Here is a 10338-nt window from a genome sequence, read left to right on the forward strand (position 1 = left end):
ACGGGAGCCATCTTCAGGTCTTCTCCCGGCGCTTCGGCAATTTCTGCGAGTTTCAGCGCATGCACAGTTATCGCGAGTAAAAAAATTGCTCCAACTGCACATGCGCTGATATGCAACTTACTTCCCGAAGAGAAGAAGATGGCGCCAGTGAACTCCGCTGGACAGAATCTGCACCGAAGGGTAAGTAAAGAGTTAGGAGCATTTGCCGGGGGTAGCAGCTAGGCTGAGGGAAGGAGGGAGGGGGTCTATGTAGGGTAGGGGGGTAGGGATTTTTACATTTAGGGTTTGCTTCTCCTTGGAAAATTATGTAAACATTAAATAAACCCAATAGGCTGGTTTTTCCTCCAATAAGGATTAATTGTATCTTAGTTGGTATCAAGTACAAGCTACTGTTTTATTATTACAGAGAATTTGGATTTTTTTGGGTAAAATGGAATCTATGGGAGATGGTCTTTCTGTAATTTAGAGCTTTCTGGATAACAAGTTTCCGGATACCTGTAGTACGTTTCACCTAAAAGTGTATACAAAGGATGAACACAAAATATGGACCAGCAATGGAGACTGACCTATCCAGTGAGGTATCAGAAATAAAAAGTCTCTTGTATAAATCATCATTGCTAGAGAAGTCTCCAGCATAGCCAGTTACAATTGTGGCCAATAGACTCACAGTCAACCTAAATATTTAATATCTTTGGTCAAAAATGACAAGGAATGAAAAACAATTATTTAGCATAAAGCACAACAAATCAACTTTCATTCTGAAGGTACGACATGAGCACAGCCTATTGATTTCTTTATAATTCACAAGAGCCATGAGTATCCTGTACATTATATCCTTATAATACACAAAAGCCATGAATATCCTGTAAATTATATCCTTATAAACGGTGAGTAGTGATGTCATCAGTTATAAACGGTGAGTAGTGATGTCATTTCTGTCACATGACTCACTGAAACTTGTGTATTATAATAAATAAAGTACCCCCAGTTGCAAAATATGAGGATATTAAAAGTTACCTCGGAGTTCCATGACCTGTATAAAAACACTCGGCCTTTGTCCTCGTGTTTTTATATGGTCATGAAACTCCTTGGTAACTTATTATATCCTTATATTTTACAAGAGGGGGTACTTTATTCACTATATTAACAGTGCTTAGTGATGTCATCAGTTATAATCCGAGTTTAGTGATGTCATTTCTGTCACTTGATTCACTAAAACTTGTATTTTATAATAAATAAAGTACCCCCTGTTGGGGGCCTCGTGTTTTTGTATGGTCATGAAAACTCCTCTTTAACTTATAATATCCTCATAATACACAAAAGCCATGAATATCTTGTAAATGATATCTTTATAAACGGTGAGTTCTGATGTCATCAGTTATAAACGGTGAGTTCTGATGTAATTTCTGTCACATGACTCACTGAAACTTGTGTATTATAATAAATAAAGTACCCCCAGTTGCAAAATATGAGGATATTAGAAGTTACCTCGGAGTTCCATGACCTGTATAAAAACACTCGGCCTTCGGCCTCGTGTTTTTATATGGTCATGAAACTCCTCGGTAACTTATAATATCCTTATATTTTACAAGAGGGGGGACTTTATTCACAATATATTTTACAAAAGGGGGGAACTTTATTCACTATTAGGGATGCACTGAATCACCTACCCTTTTTCAGCAGGATTTGGCCAAATACAAATCCTGGGGCGGGGAGGGAAATTGCATGACTTTTTGTCACAAAACCAAGAAGTAAAAAATGTTTTCCCCTTCCAACCCCTAATTTGCATATGCAACTCCGGGCGACTTCGGAAACCGAATCGCTCCGAGTGCCATCCCGCCGCCGATTTTAATTCTAGCTGGCGGAAGGCAGTTTGGGGAGATCAGTCACCCTGAAGAAGAGGAGATTTGTCGCTGGAGACTAATCTCCCTGAATCTGTGTCTCTGCCCTAATATGGAACAGGAGGAGTGAGATCACTATGATCACTATGGTTTCCTCTCTATTTGAGCAATCTTGTTCATACATTAATAGTTACTACATACATTTTACTGAGCATTTATAGAAAAATACAGTCAATCTACTTATATACTGGCTGTATTATTCCAATAATGAATGGGGAACACTCCGCATATAACAGAAAGCCAAGGACCTTAGATATAAAACCACCCACATGACACTTTTATTTATGTGCAGCGTGAGCCCCTTTAATACCAAAAGCAGATTTCCTTTACTTTGAAAGTAAAGAATGTGTAAGGGAGACAGGTTTACAAAGGATCAACAGATCTGTTCACAAGATTAACACCAGATGATTACACACAGAAGAAAAAAAATGTATTATGCTTCCACTTCTCCATAAACCCCTTTTTTTCTTTCTTTTACAATGGTGCCTTTGTCAGGAAGCAGAAGGTGGCTGGAAATGCCTCTTTTTAATCTGACTCATAAATCCCCTTTTATGTGTTGAATTTGGGGATAGAAACAGATTTTAAAGGGTAACTGTTTCATCATTCTTTGCACCTGCATGCCTTGTGTCCCACCAGCTAAACTATGATGGAGAAGAGCTTAGTTCTTGGCGGTCTTCGTGCAATTGCCAAAGAGCCAGGTCAAGTCAGTTTATTAAGCAATTTTCTTAAGAAATCAAACAATCATTCTCTAGGAGGAACCAAGCATTCTAGCTAAGACACAAGTTGAAGCAATGGAATATAGCAGGGCTGCCCAACAGGAGGCTCACAGGTTCATGCAGTCCTCAAAGGGATTTTGTTGTGGTTGGTCAAGGCACCAGAAATTTTTTTTTTTACGGTCAAAACTCTCAAATTCGAATTGTTTAATATCCAAACCCAATTCCAGTTTTAATTAGAATTTCGAGATTTAGCATATCCTGGCCCTTTAAGAACTGGATTTCAACTCTTCATCACCTAAAACCTGCCGAAATCATGTATAAGTCAATTGGAGAGGTACACGGACCAATTTGGACGTTAGTAGTCTTCCTGACATTGAGTTTTTTTCAGAGAAAAAATATAGTCAAATTTGATTGGAGTTTTAGAGTCAGTAAAATTAGTCTGAGTTTTATATATTCAATTTTTTTATTTAATAACCCAATTGAATTTCGAGTATATTCTAATTTGAAGGAGTTTAAAAAACGCACATGAATTTGATATTCAACCTCAGATAAATGCGCCTAAAAAAAGTTCTTTGTGGCCTAATGCACAGGCTGAGTAGTTGATTTGGATAGCCCAAAACTGGCCATGCCACCAATAAATTAATTTTTTACTTATTCTATTGTGTGCTGTTCTTAGATCTACCAGGCAGCTGTTATCTGGTGTAAAGCTGGCCATAGATGTTGAGAATCCGATTGTCATCGTGAGACCATGATTATCTCGGAATGATCGTTTGAATTGCTATAAACTAAAAAGACCAATTTGCCAGGAAAGGGTAGCTGCCTGCTTGGCCCTGCAAACATGGCCGATCAATTTCCTGACAGATGTTGGCCGAAAAATCGTAAGATGTAAGATCGTTCGAATCCCACTAACTTCAACATCATTTCGAAGGATTGGTTGGTAAAATCGGTTGTTTGGAAAGAAAAATATTTGCGTCTATGGGAAGCTTTAGGGAGCAGTTATCTGGTTACCTTCCCATTGTTCTGTTGTTAGGCTGCTGGGGGGGGGAAGGGGTGATCACTCCAACTTGCAGTACAGCAGTAAAGAGTGACTGAAGTTTATCAGAGCACAAGTCACATGACTGGGGGCAGCTGGGAAACTAACAATATGTGTAGCCCCATGTCAGATTTCAAAATGAAATCTAAAAAAAAAAATCAGGTTGCTCTTAATCTATATCTATTCCAAGACACTAGGTGCTGAATTACACTGTGCCCTCGGGTTGCCTTTAGTGAAGGTGTTTAGTTTGTTAGCGTGGAAAGGGGAGGAAAATCGTTCAAACCAGCTAAGAACACTACGCCAAGGGCAATGGCACAAGTGATGAGCTCTCTCTGAAAAAAAAAAGACATAGGTACTGCCTCCAACAGGTCCGATTTAGTCCTTCCCAAATTTTCTGGTTGGTCCACCTTGAGTCATGGCTAGTGCAGTGTCTGTGGAGGCTCAGCCTCTAGACCAGTTACAGTGAGATTTGGGGATAATAACTATTTGTTTGCTTATATACTCCTGAAAGTCCAGCATAAAGCTCAGTTAAGGTGATATATTGCTAGTCTTAAACCTTCATGTTCAAGTGGGGCCCTGACCTAATGTTGAAAGGCTTAAAAGTAGAGATGCACCAAATCCACTATTTTAGGATTTGGACAAATTCTTCATGAAAGATCTGGCCAAATCCTAAACCGAATATGAACCCTTATTTGCATATGTAAATTAGGAAAACAAGGCGGAAAGAGGAAAAAAACCAAACTTTTTTTACTTCCTTGTTTGTATGGTGAAGTCACATGATTTTTTTTGGATTCGGTTTGACCAGGCACTTGGATTCGGCCGAATCGGAATCCTGCTGAAAAAGGCCGAATCCTGGATTTGGTGCATCCCTACTTAAAATAAAGTCAGAAAACCACCACCTTAGGGGCAAGCATTTTGTTGCCGACACAATTAGCAGCTCAGTGGATAAAATGGCTCCCAGTTTACTCATATGGCAAGCCCTAACTGCTGCATTTCTAAACATTACTGCCAAAAGCATTCATGCAGTCGGCAGGAACAACAGAAGAGCAGTGGTGCATATGAATGGCCCCTATCGCTCTGTTTGGCCCATGGTAACAGTTGTCAGGTTACTAACGACATGGCCACCTTAACAAGCAGACATATTTTAAAGTGGCTGCAATAAATAAAAGTAAATGGGTGGGTGGTTTGGAGTTTTTGATGTCTGGAGGAATGCGATTCTTCCAAGCTTTTTAACAGAATGTTTTCTTTTTTTTATTTAGAATTTAAGATAAAAAATACCTGAGCACAATACCATTTACTTTGGGGTGGTTCACCTTTAATTAAAGGGGTGGTTCACATTCCAGTTAAGTTTTAGTATGTTATAGAATGGCCATGTCTAAGCAACTTTTCAATTGGTCTTCATTTTAGTTTTTTTAATTATTTGCCTTTTGCTTCAAAAGGGGGTCGCTGGCACCATCTAAAAACAAATGCTCTGTAAGGCTACAAATGTATTGTTATTGCTACTTTTTATTATTCATCTTTCTATTTAGGCCTCTCCTATTCAAATCAATGCTAAAATTGCAAACTGGAGAGCTGCTGGATAAAAAGCTAAATAACTCAAAAGCCACAAATAATAAAACATGAAAACCAATAGTAAATTGTCTCAGAATATGACTCTCTTCTACATCATACTAAATGTTAACTCAAAGGTGAACAGCCCCTTTCACTTTTAATAAGTTACAGGATGGCTAATTCTAAGCAATTTTACAATTGCTCCATTATTTATATTTTGTTAATTTGTTGCCTTCTTCTGGTTCTTTCCAGCTTTCAAATGGGGGTCAAGGACCCCATCGATAAAGCAAGTTCTCTGTAAGGCTACATATTCATTGCAACTTTTTATTATTTACATTGCTACTCAGACCCTCCCCTAATTATATTTTAGTCTCTTATTCAAATCAATGCATGGGTGCTATTAATTTGGATCCTAGCAACCAGATCACCGAAGAGCTGCTGAATAAAAAACAAAATAACTCAAAAACCCACAAGAAATAAAAAAAAATTAAAACCAATTCCAAACTGTCTCCAAATATCACTGTTTACATCATACTAAGGGTAGAACTACACCTTTCAGTGGATCAGACACGCTGCGCCAAAACGCGGGCGTCAAATCGGATGCAACGGAAATGAGGTAAGCAATAGCAATGTCGGATGTTGTCGCAGCATTTCTCTGACACGACTGTCAGATGCAGCCGCAGCATCTGCATCCGACAGACGTGTCTTGACGGATGAACGCTGCAACAACATCCGACATTTGCTACCTTATTTTTCGTTGCATCCGATTAGACGCCTGCGTTTTAGCGCAGGGCGTCAGATCCGCTTGGAAGTCGTTCGTGTAGTTCTACCCTAAAAGTTAAAGCAGAAAAAGTCATATTGATGTAGTACTTCAGGGAGAATCATGCATAGTTGGAAGACTGGAAAATGCACTTTTTTATTGTAACCTTACACACCTAATGACTCATTCTGGCGGTCGCCTTGTCCTTTAATCTATATCTGAACGTATGTAAATACAAGTGCAGGAAAGATAAAAAAAGAAAAAAGAGCAATAAGAAGATTATGTTAAAAGTAAATTACAATTACATCAAACGCAGAAGTAATTATTCTCTGTCTTTTATTTAATGGGCAAAGGGGAAGATAAAAGTGATCAAGCTGAATTATCATTTATATGTATAAAAAAAAAAAAAAAAAAAAAAAAAGAAGTCGTGGGACCTGCCAGTCCCTTGGGAACGAGGGGGAATAAAAAAAAAAAAAAAAAAGGTAGCAGAAGTTGGAGAAGTTTGTAGCTGCAGCATACGCAGTGCAGGTTCTGCAGAAGCAGAGGAGTGCTCCTGATAATGGGAGGATGGGCAGGGGCGAGGGAAACATTGCTAAATCTTATTAGCCGTTTAAAGAGAAATAGGTTAGGGGTGACTGCACTGTAGCAACATTATGAGATCCCTTGTCGAGTAGCAGGGGGAGGCCATAGAACAGATTTACACGAGAGCGTTCCAACTCCTGATCCTAGGAGAGGATCACAAAGAGTTAAATATTATCCACCAGACAGGTTGAAGTGCTGACTCGATGCAGCAATTAAATACTTAACAAATGTGCATGTGTGGGGCACTATGCCAGGCTCTTTAGTCGGCACTGGGCCATTCAGAATAAGGGAACAGAGAATTGAAACTTCAGCCCCTACAAATAAAGCTAAGGGAGAACTTTACACCCATCCATTTAACACAACATACTGGAGAATTGTACATTGAAGATGGAGGAGTATATACTCAAAGGAACCAATCAGGGCACAGACATAAATTGTAACCTGCTAAGCTCATCCTGAACGTCAGTTTTTTAAAGTGGCAGTGAGCAGCCTGGAGAGCCCTACTGCAGAATTAAGCAAATTAAGAATAACCCTTTATACTGGAATGACAAAAATGATGTTCTTCGAAACATTAGACAAGCCCAGGACGTCATCTGTTGCTGTAGAACTGCAATGAGCAGCATTCTAAAACATAGCCTAACTTTTGGATGACTTCGGGAGTTATAGTTCTGCAAAACCCAAACAGCGGCATGCACAGAAAGATAATTAATTGATTTATCATCATGAGGAACATTGTAGACATTACATTAAGAAAACAAACAAATTATATTTAAGTGTAAAGAGTTAAAAGTTTGGGGGAACTTTTTTAAAGGGGAACTCTCGAAAATGCAAATGTTATATTATCTTCAGCAAACAGAAATAAGAAACTTTCTATATAATCAAGTCCATCTTCACTAGTCCTTTCTCAGCATCTGTTTCTCTTCATTTTCTCTTCATTCAGGAGTTGGATCTAACTGTCAATGTCTATCTGACACCCAATATATATAGGGGAGCTCCTTTTACCTTGAAGATGTATTAGAACTCACTATTAAAATCACCAGACATCCTGTCTCTCTACGTGCAGAATTTGTGCAAAAGGCAGTTATTTTGTTAGATTTTGTTTGTACTGGAATCAGTTATTTGAGTGAGCTCTAAAAGAGCATGCAAAGACACATGGCAGAGACTTTGTTTTTCCTAAAATAATCATATGAATTAAAGGAAGCTGGACCCAAGCAGGATAACTGTTATCCTGCCTGGGTTAGAGTCCTGCGTGGGTCCATTTTTTGGAATCCGCATTCTTACCCGCTTGGGACCCCCTAACCGACCTGCAAGTACCTTATCCGCAACCTGGACCCGCTGACCATCAAGAATCAGGAAGTGCTGTCATTGTAACCCGGAAGTGACATAATCGGAAGTATACGTGAAAAAATAAGTAAAAAAAAACAACACACTATTGAGAAGACCCACGGACCGACCTGCAAAACCGCTGACTCGCGTCTATACCCGCACCCGGAACTTCTACCCACAACCTGCAGGTTCTTGTGGGTAACCCTCGGTTACCCGAACCGCTGCAGCTTGGGTCCAGCGTCTTTTTCTTCATACGTTCAACCATTGGCAATGTTGGGAGGTATGGAATCCAGACCCCTGGACTATTTACAACCCACCCTAATGACTTTTATTATATCTACAAGTTATCTCTGTCTATCTGTAACTTTCTAATGTATTGCCCATAAACACTTTTTCAGTAATCCAATGGTATAAAGTGTGGGCCTGTGTGCCCCGAAAGCTTGCAAATGTTACTTATTCAGTTAGCCAATAGAAGGTATCACCAAACTTTACATTTTTTGCATTCATTCTAATGTACAAATGCAGCTTTACCCAGGGCACATGACATAAAGCAGAGCTGTAGGGAATTCACTGATCCGCACACAAACACACTATTATCTGCAGTCTGAGAAGGGGCCCCTCTTTTTATTAGTATACCACTAACAAGATCAACGTTTCTGGCAGGGGTTTAACCTCCCTTCCTCAGGATACAATCTTGAGTGTGACCTACACCTATTTGTGCAAAAACCCACCTTTTCCCCACAATCCAATTCTTCACTATACACCTAGAGTTTTTTTAACCCCTTGGACATATCAATAAGCAGAGCTGCCCAACTGGAGGCCATGTCTCACTAGGTATAGTCAGGGCCCACTGGCTGCCTATTGGTTCCACAGACTGCTGTGTGTGACATCACTACTGTGACATAGTTAGTTACTTCGTTAAATCAGGTTGAAAAAAGACAAAGTCCATCAAGTTCAACCCCTCCAAATGAAAACCCAGCATCCATACACACACCCCTCCCTACTTTCACATAAATTCTATATACCTAACTATAGAGTTTAGTATCACAATAGCCTTTGATATTATGTCTGTCCAAAAAAATCATCCAAGCCATTCTTATAGTCATTAACTGAATCAGCATCACAACATCACCCGGCAGTGCATTCCACAACCTCACTGTCCTGACTGTGAAGAACCCCCTACGTTGCTTCAAATGAAAGTTCTTTTCTTCTAGTCTGAAGGGGAGGCCTCTGGTACGGTGATCCACTTTATGGGTAAAAAGGTCCCCTGCTATTTGTCTATAATGTCCTCTAATGTACTTGTAAAGTGTAATCATGTCCCCTCGCAAGCGCCTTTTTTCTAGAGAAAACAACCCCAACCTTGACAGTCTACCCTCATAATTTAAGTCTTCCATCCCTCTAACCAATTTAGTTGCACTTAGTCTCTGCACTCTCTCCAGCTCATTTATATCCCTCTTAAGGACTGGAGTCCAAAACTGCACTGCATACTCCAGATGAGGCCTCACCAGGGACCTATAAAGAGGCAGAATTATGTTTTCATCCCCTGAGTTAATGCCCTTTTTTATACAAGACAGAACTTTATTTGCTTTAGTAGCCACAGAATGACACTGCCCAGAATTAGACAACTTGTTATCTACAAAGACCCCTAGATCCTTCTCATTTAAGGAAACTCCCAACACACTGCCAATTAGTGTATAACTTGCATTTATGTTATTTTTGTACATAACCTGCATTTATCAACATTGAAGCTCATTTCCCAGTTTGTGACATAATCAGACAGAAGCAGTAGCTCAGCTTATTGCAGAGAGTGGGACAAACTTCACACAAGGGATACAAGGTGCAAAATCAGTAAAGATAATTATAAGGGTGGGGAAGGATAAAGGGTAGTTATATGAATGGATAAAGGTCCAGTCTGACAGATATTAAACAAGCCTCTAAACTACATAGGCACAAAGGGCAATGTCCAGCTACACCCCAGCTAACCTGCAGCTGAGAGGGGATGCTGGGAGATGTATTACAACTGCTGAAGGGAGAGGACATCCTGAAGTGAACAAGCAGCAGCCTTCCGGGGCTGAGCAGGCCACAACCTGTGTTTCCAGCGCTCTCACCTGTGCGTGTGCCTCTCGGGTCCCCGGCCTCCTCTCTCGTGTCACTTCCCCTGGTCTCCTCCGGCTAAGATGCGGACTGCCGGCGGGTGTCGGATGGGGAGGGCGGGAGAGGAGGGGCAAGAGGCGATATTCCACTTGACGAGGACGGGAGGTTGAAATAAGGAAACGACCACGCAGGCCCCGCAAACAGGGATAGGGGTTAGGGGGTAACAGGAGCCGCTGCCGCGGGTGCCCGGGAGTAGAAGAAGTCAGGCGGAGGGACACCCACAGGAAATAGGGAGCACTCTATCCCGGGAGAAGGGGGTGGAGACTAGCCACTATCTAACTTCCTGCGCCCGCCGGAAATCCCGCCCAGCGCCTC

At 40.6% G+C, this 10338-nt stretch overlaps 1 protein-coding gene across 2 annotated transcripts in view; it reads right to left on the reverse strand.

The window, feature by feature from the left end:
- larp4b.L (La ribonucleoprotein domain family member 4B L homeolog) overlaps positions 1-10338 on the reverse strand; it is a 56481-nt gene extending 46143 nt beyond the window's left edge. Inside the window, exon 1 of one of the 2 annotated variants that reach the window (XM_018267159.2) lies at positions 9978-10338. The gene's annotated coding sequence lies outside the window, so the exon portion shown is untranslated. The remainder of the gene's footprint in view (positions 1-9977) is intronic. The other variant, XM_018267158.2, reaches the window with a different exon arrangement.

The sequence above is a fragment of the Xenopus laevis genome, chromosome 6L (assembly GCF_017654675.1).
Source record: "Xenopus laevis strain J_2021 chromosome 6L, Xenopus_laevis_v10.1, whole genome shotgun sequence".
Classification (NCBI taxonomy): Eukaryota; Metazoa; Chordata; class Amphibia; order Anura; family Pipidae; genus Xenopus; species Xenopus laevis.